Source organism: Anomalospiza imberbis, chromosome 8 (genome assembly GCF_031753505.1).
Source record: "Anomalospiza imberbis isolate Cuckoo-Finch-1a 21T00152 chromosome 8, ASM3175350v1, whole genome shotgun sequence".
Taxonomy (NCBI): Eukaryota; Metazoa; Chordata; class Aves; order Passeriformes; family Viduidae; genus Anomalospiza; species Anomalospiza imberbis.
Genome location: NC_089688.1, coordinates 20,301,984 through 20,310,619, shown reverse-complemented (window position 1 = coordinate 20,310,619; position 8,636 = coordinate 20,301,984). Strand labels below are relative to the sequence as shown.

General features: G+C 40.0%; 1 long non-coding RNA gene across 1 annotated transcript; it reads right to left on the bottom strand.

Moving 5' to 3' along the window:
* Window positions 1–954: 954 nt before the first annotated feature.
* On the bottom strand, window positions 955–3,483 carry LOC137478573 (uncharacterized). Its single transcript, XR_011001663.1, has 2 exons — window positions 2,828–3,483; window positions 955–1,070 (listed from the first exon to the last, which is right to left on the bottom strand). It is a non-coding gene; the product is annotated as an uncharacterized lncRNA (long non-coding RNA).
* Between the last annotated feature and the right edge of the window lie 5,153 nt (window positions 3,484–8,636).

Genomic DNA, 8,636 nt, shown 5'->3' with positions numbered 1-8,636 from the left:
CCATGTTCTTGTATCATGTAGCAAGAAAAGCAAAACGCTTTTTTTAAGCACATGCTTTAAATCCTTCTATTGGAAAAGATACTAGCACTTCTGCACAATTCTTGAAAAAAATAAACACAACTGCGACACTATACACAGACTCTAGTATCAAGTAAATTCACTTAACTGTGTTCTCCAGATATGAGAACTGCAAGACTTCAACTAAACATCTCACATCCAAAACAAAACCCCAAAGCAAGAAACCACAGAGACATACACTCCCTCCTCAGAATCTCTCCAAATGGAAACACTTTGGGTACAGGATTTTTATTTTTTTTTTAACTCAATGACACACTCCCCATCTTCCACACAGAAGATTAATACGTGGGATATTACTTGAGAAGAGAACAACTCGTGCATTTACATTCTATTTCCATCAAAAGAGTACTGCATTAAAATGTATTCTCTTGCCAATGGTATATCCCTTATTTGAACAGAAGTAACCTGAACTTCCACATAAAGTGTAAGTAACTAAAAATATTTGGATTTGTTTGTTTGAACAACTTTTTTAAAACACAGGTGCAACACAAAGATTACGGCTTGCATGATGCAATACATGATCCTGATGGTAGCTGCCCATCCTTCAGATTAAAAGGTTATACTGCCAGACACTGAAAACTGAAGTACATTTACAATTAAAACTATAGAAATCAGAAGTTGATAACGTGCTGCAGAGATCAAGGCTCAGGATTTCAATACCAAGCCAATGTGGTCCTCAACTAGGCAACATTTACATTTAGCAAAGAGTCCCGATCTAAGATCCCCTTCAATTAATTAACCTAATAATTTACAATTTCATTTTGTTATTTTTGGGTAGCATGCAACTATTAACAAGCTCCTGCAGCATGACAAAAAAAGAGTTTTCTTTTATCCCAGGGATCTTAAAGGTATCTTTTCAAAGAAGTCTGACTTACATTAAGAAAATACTTGACTTCAATTCTTCAACAGCTGGGCTTTTTCCACACACACAGAAGAGGTAAGATTGCAAGACTCAGACAAGGCCACAGTCAGGACAAATACTAGAAAAAGTTCTGGAAACAAAAGAAAAGGTATTTTAAATGGTGTAAATACAAGCAAAAACTTAAAAAAATAAGCTGAAAAGCCAAAATCCCTCACAAATTTACATTATGTAGATTTTTAATACATTGAAGACAAAAATACATACCAACTTTTCTCCCAAAGAGCACCATCAAATGCAGTACCAATACTACACAGATACACAAAATAACAATGCCTATCTTACCTTAGCTTTGCCACTACACCTCAAGCATTTATACCTGGGAAGCATAAACACATGATGACCTAAAAACCATAGAAAGAAGTGACTGGTACCTCTGTCCATCAAATTTTAACTTGAACTCAAAAGGCACTTATCTTTTCTCAAGCAAAAATTTTAATGGCAAAGACCTAATTATAAATTTCTATGAAGTTGTGCAAAAGCCTGGGAAAGAGGCAAAATATTATGTTCACAGTATCTGAAACAAGTAAGTAGATTTAAATGCAGATAAAATGAGTACAAACACTGAAAATACATAAGCATGTGCCACAGTTAACTCACTCAAAAAATCCCCAAACCACTACGAACAAGCATAAGCAACCACTTGAGGCTATCAGACACAATTTTCTTCCCCCCAAAATGCTGCAATTTGTCCATATTTTATTTAATAAAAGTACAGATAGAAAGTTTAAGCTATATACTTTGATCTAGAGAGAAATTACAGATAGAAGACACTGCTAAATTAGGTAACTTTTACAGTTTTTCCATTTCGAACCACATTCAAAATATGTATCCCAGCAGGCAGTGTCTTCAAGGATTCTAAAGAAATTTCGGCCTATTTAAATTTTATTAAATTAATAAATAAAATTATACTGAAGTACATCCCATGTCCAGTTCTATTCTATGTGCCTGCAAATTCTGAGTGGCGCCTTAATGTCTCCCAAGACCTGGACACATGCAGGAACTCACAAAACTAGATCTTAAGAAACCCATAGAGCTGGAGCAGTCAGACACAACCTGACCAACACAACGGCGCTTTAGTTAAAAAAAAGAAAAAGAAGAAAAAAAAAGAGAAAAAAGAAAAAAAGAAAAAAAGCAGTCTCAGAGCTCACACGCACAGACTGCCCATGCCACAAGGCGAACTTGCCATTTACAAACACAGCAGCTGAAGGCGGCGGCGGCAAACGGCCAGCGCCGGCGCACCGGCGGGCTGACACTGCCCCCGCCCGCCCGGCGCTGCCGGGGGAGCAGCGGCGCCACGGGAGCCGGCCAGGGGCTGCGGCGGCCGGTAAGCGCCGGGACAAAGCGCGGGCGGCCGACGATGCGGCGGCAGCTCGGGAGCTCCGTCTGAGCGCGGGCACAGCAGCGGGCGCTGGCGACATCGGGGTAGGGAGGAGCGAGGCGCGTCCCTGGCCGGCTCCTCGCCGGGAGCCCCGCGGCAGCGCCGCCCCCGCCCGCACGGCCCCGGGGCGGCCGCAACTCTCGGCGGGCAGCCCGGCGGAGGGATACGGTCCCACGGCCGGCCCGGCAGCCCGCGAGGCCATTTCTGCCCGGTCCCGCCGCCCCGGGCGCGCCCGCGGTCCCGCCCGCCCCCAGCCCCGGCTGCCCCGCGAGCCTCCCGCGGCGGCGAGCGCGGACTATTTAACGTCTCACTCTCACCACGGGGCGCCGTCCCGTCCCGTCCCGCCGCGGCCGCTCGCGCCCCCTGCCCCCTCCGGGCCTCGCCGGGCCGTCCCTCCCGCACCGCGCGGGGCCTCCCCACTCCCCGCCCGACGCCCCCCGCGGAGTTACCTCGGGTACCGCCACCGCCCGGCGAGGCGCTGCCGGCCGCCATCACAGTTTCCATCCGGGCACTGCCGGGTGCGAGCCCGGCCGAGGGGCGGCCGCGGCGGAGGGATACGCGTTCACCTGAGGGATGGGCGGACGGCGGCCGACGAGGCCCAAGGGGGGAGGGGGCGGGGCGGCCCCGGCAGGTCCGGCTGCCTCCGTGCTGCTCGTCCTGCTCCCGCTCCTCTTTCTCCTCCTTGGATGTGCCTTTGGGCACGTGGCACGGCCGTGGGAACGGCACGGCAACTCCGCCCGTCGTTACCTTCAGGGGCTGTGCGCTTCCCTGTACCCAAGGGCGAGTTTGGGCCAAGGGCAGTGCAGGGAGAGCTGCTGCCCCTCACAAAACACAGGCAAAGGCCTGGCCCGGGATGCTCGTGCCGCGCTCATGGGTTCGCTGACCTGCACAGACACCAACAGTAGACGCAATAGATAAAGAGCTGTCCGTAGGAGATGTCAGCAGTTCAAGCATCCAGGAAAATATACGTGCATTAGAGCAGTTAATTTGTTTTAACGTGCTCAAAATAACATAAAAATCAAAGCTGATAATCACTACAAAGTGCTTGTCCTGTTAGAGACACGGTATGATTTCTGCCTGGGAGTAGGAGCTGCTGTCAGGTTTGTGCCAGGTTTTGAGGCACACGGAAGACCACCCAGAGGAAGGTCACCGAAGAGCATGAAGGCACGTGAGAAGGAGGAAATTGAGCTGCACCGTGGCCAGAAAAGGGCAAATGCCCATGACAGAAACAGACTGTGGAGTTGAATTGTGAATGAAGAGGTCACTGCAAAGGAAATCCTTTCTCCACTTAGGAAACAATGATCAAAACTCAAAAGCAAAGAGGAGAAAGCTTGAGCTTTTTCCTTTGGGAAACCTATCTAATGAACAATTTAGCCGAGCAATTCAGATAAACTTTTCTCCACAAATCTTGTGACATCTTACTAGTTGCAACAAAGTTCAGTAAATGCAGTATTTACTCATGATTAAATAAGAGAACAAGGAGGAGTGTTGATGTCGTTGAGTGTGCATGCGTATACTAAGGGTATGTTAAACATGAACATATTTTTAATTTCTTGTTCCAGTTGACATCACTCATTTCCCTTGTGTCCTAGACTGTAAAAGAAAATTAATAGAAGCCATTTTGGGGTGGGTTCCTTGGGCCTAAAAAATATCTTCAAGGAAAGAATTATATAATTGTTCTACTACACCCAGATGAATCAATCTGTGCCAAAAGCAAGCAGAGAAAAGTATTCTTCTGGTTTCTGATTAATTACATTTTTTGAAGTAAAAAGGGGGGATTGTACATATCCGAAGCATCTTTCATATCTGAGAACTTAAGTACAACTGAAGAAAAAGAAAGAAAAACAGCATAGTTCTGACTGAAACCCTAAAGTCAGAAAAGATAACAGAAAAGAATGATCCATTAAAATCATTAGCCTAACAAGCAGCTAGAGTATCAAATTGGTGTATTCCTAATGTTAAATATACATGATATTGTCAGTTATTAATCCCAATGAATTTACATGTGAGATAGGAACAAATATTTTATCTGTATTTTATTACTTTGTAATTCAAATTTGGAACACATGAATGCCAAGCACAAGACAGGAAAAAATCCATGTGGAATAACATCAACAGAAGACAAGAAAGGAAGAAGAAATCTCCATTGAGATTCATATCCATTGAGATTCTTCATTGCTCAGGAATCAAAAAAGATTACATCAAAGCACACCATTTAATAAAATTCTACTGCGATTAGGATCTTTGTAGGAATATATGGAGAAAAAAGGTGGCAATCCAATGAAAAATTACAGCAATGGGCAACCCCACCAAAAACGTTGACATTATATAGTAGCTTCTCCTAAAATTCGTGAAAGAGCCCATTAGTCATGAATGTAAGGATCTGCAAAAGTGCTCCCAGAAATTTCTCAGTAGTAACAATAGTCGACAACCTTCCCATGTGCAGGAATACCAGGAACCCCTTATAAACTACAACATAAGAAACTGCCTTACTACTGAAGAGAGGACCAAAGAAGACAAAAAAATGCCTTTTTACCAAGTTCAGAGCAGAGACTAAACTGAAAGCCATCAAGGAAACCAAAGGAAGACCAAAGTCTTCCCAAGGAGTCCAGAAATTATCCTAATGCTGGCAGTTGAACCTCACGTGGGATGAATTGTGACATGAGATCCACATAATATTCTAGTCTTTCACTCTTTTTCAGAAGCTAAATTGAATTTGGTCCACTTTTCTTTGGGACATCCTGTGAAAATGATGTTCAACCACAAGATAGTCTGTGTTCTGTAAAACACAATATCCCACAACAGTTTTTACTTTTCACCAAAAAAAATTGCTCTGACATCTGCAGTTAGTTTTAGGTTTGTTGGTTTTTTGTTTTGGTTGGGCCTTTTTTGTTTGGTTTTTTTTTTTTTCTTTTTTTTTGACCATTGGCTATTGTGTCCAAAAAATATGTAAGCTTTGTAGTATTTGGAAGCTTTAAGTATATTTGTAGTGTCCCAGTGTGCATTACATCACATTACTCTGTGCATCTGAACTAGAAGCAATGTCAGGGCTTCCCACTACATCTCATTAGTCTGTTATAAATTGGTAGGGCAATTAGGTGCAAATAAGTAGCCTTTATAATGTGATTTTTATTGTTGTTGTTATTAGTTCTATATTTGTGATGTTTTAAAATGGAAAATTTAATGGTTTCCTCTAGTATATAGATGTTTCAAAAAGAGCAGTATTACATCCCTGATTTTCTTTAGATATTCAGCTTATTTATGGTTTGGATGGCAGGATGGTTTGGAACAATTTATTTCATAATCTACTGGACTATCAGAAATCATTTCTATCAGAAATTACTTCACACCAAATAATTGGGACTGATGGATATATTTCCTCAGAAACACTGAGGGGAAAAAGAATGTGTTTTCAAAAGCATATCCTAAGACAAAGATCAACCATGAATAACCAAATGATTCTGTGAACCAATTTTCTAAGGAAAACCTTGCTCATGCATTTGCCTGAAATCACTGAATTCAGTCACAAATGGGAAAACTTCTTCCTCAGTTAGAAATAATAACTGCTAGTGTGTTCTGTATTTGAGTTACAAAAAAAGTGGAAATACCTGGCTTAAGGTGAGAACATTTTTTCAGCTAGATTTTCACATTTGCAATTATTCAGTGTTGGTATGTGTGATAGCCAAATTTCACAGAGATTTTTTATATATGGCAACTTTTATCTTGGTTCTCTCACACTTTTTATTCAATCTAACATGAATTTAAACTAATGAAGTTTACAACATCTATACAATTAATCAAGATATTAATGTATTCTATTTTTTTAATGTTTCTATTACTTTGCTCTGTAAGTAAAGTAATACTTACAGAGTATTAAGCATTAATTAAGCATTTCTCATACCATTAACTCTTATGTTAATAAGAGTTAATAGTAAATAGCTCTTTCATTCAACTCATAAGTCCTGTAAAAAATCGATGTCCCATATGCCTTCTTCTATTCTTTCACTTAAAGCATCAATTTTAAGTAAAAAATTACATCTCAGACATAGTCATGCAGGTACCTCATTCCTTATGGCACTAAAACTCCTAGCTGTGATCATACTGGCTTTGCTGCTGTTAATTTTGTTCTGTAATATTTTCTACTGACACTTTTGAGACAATTTGACAGTCTTTCACATGTATTTCATAAAGAAGAGTTGGAATGCAGAAACCTCCACAAGTCTGTTCTTACAGATGCAAATTCATTTTGGTTTTTCTCCAGTGGTTTGAAATTCTGAGTGCTCATCTGTTGGCTGTATGGGTTTTCTGGAAGAGTTCCTGTTTCTGATAGTTTTCTTATGATGTGGACTAAATGATTATATAATTATAGCAGAAAAAATTCTGAATCGCTTTGTGACTTTTAGTGACAATAAATAAAACTTAATCTCATGAATTTTTCTATATCAGCATTTAATAAATATATTAAATACACACTTTATAAAATATAATTAATTGATATTTCTTTCCTGGCTTGTATGTTATGAGATTATAAACCATATTCTTATGTACTGCTTGGCAGTTAGAGCCTCTACTCAGTGTCACCAGAACAGCTGCAATGTCTCCAGAAGACAGCAAGTTCTGAATATGTCCATGAAAAATGTATTAAAAAAATATGCCTGTCTTCATGGTACAAGTGGGTGGGCAATATTACAGGTAGCAGAGGCTGGAAACTCATGGAAGAAGGAACCTGGGGCTAAACATACTCAGATGTAGGAAAATTATGTTTAGGAATTGACAGGTCTTTCTTAGCCTTGTAGGCAGACCTAGACAGCAGGACAGTCTTTGAATGATAAGCAAGAAAGAATTAAGATTCTATTTCTTTTTAAGTATAACAGGTTCACAGGAGTTAGAAAATATCTGTTGTGATAGTAACAATAAGTCTGAGTCAAGTAATCTTACTGCTAGGTGGTTGTTTCAAATTCTTGTAATGACTATAAATAGAAAGGGTGATCTTACAGGTAAACACACAAATGGAGGCTTCAAAGAAAATACATCCATTCTTCTCTGTTCCATGCCACTTCACTCTTGAGAGGTGTTGACTTTCTGTATTAAACATTTTACTGGTGAATTCTTGTATAAAAGCCTTTTAGGGGGGCCTTTGAGTTCATTCTTCAAGTCTAGTATTTTATACTTATCTGTTTACAAAAACCTCCAAACTGTGATTGTCACTTAAATAAATAATACATTGGCTAGGCAGAGCTCATTTCTTTCACAAAGTACAGTGTACTTCAAACGATGCTTATGTGAATAAGCTGTAGGGCTGTAAGAGAAGCCCCATATTTCTAAGATGAAACATTACTACACAGAGGAAATAAGAAAAATGCTTTTTAAAACAGTTCCTAATACACTACATTACTGGTTTTGATGATAAAGTATTAAGCAATGAATGGTTGCCTATATGTCACTGTCAGTGACATATGGCACTGTAATTTTGACTCTGTTACGATAAATAGCCTGTTTTGTTTAGGGAAAAACAGCAGGAAAACATAATGTTAAGGCTTCCTTTTCTAGGTATATTATCTTATGAACATAACAGCCTTAATGATGACAGCTAAAGGTGTCATTATTAATATCAGAACATCTATGAACTCTTTTCATGTCTCCATCTGCACATCTAAAGCAATATTGCAACAATGAAGGAAGTCAACAATTCCGTTTTCTTGGTGGATTTCATGGCAGAAATTAGTCTTGGAGCTATCTGAACCATAATTGTTAAAACTTCAGGAATAAAAGTTCAAACGAAAACTACAGGATTCAATCTAACAAGAATTTAAATTAATTTATCTTTCTACAGGAAGGAGGGTGAAATAGAACCGTGCCAAAATTTGATGACAGTAAGCTTCTCAAGCCAGTTTGGGAAATTGCAGCCTTTGCCATCATCTACTACAGTTCTGTTGGAATCTGCTTTTGACTAAATGATGCTCTGCTAAATAGACTCTGTACATCAGTTGCCTCTGTTAATTAACTTAATACAGCCACCAGATGGACACATCCAGTTAAGAGGCTCTGTTATAATGAATATCCTTATTCATACTCTTATTCTCAGCATAGATTTTTCAAGTACAATTACTGATCACTTGTATACAAGGGGTCTGTTGTAAAATTGAGAAAACATTCTTAGGTACTTATTGAATCTTCTTTGGAAACTTGTGGAAAAAGCATCTCTCCACCTTCACAATATGTGAAATGGGTAAGAGACTTTTTTATTGTTGTAATTTG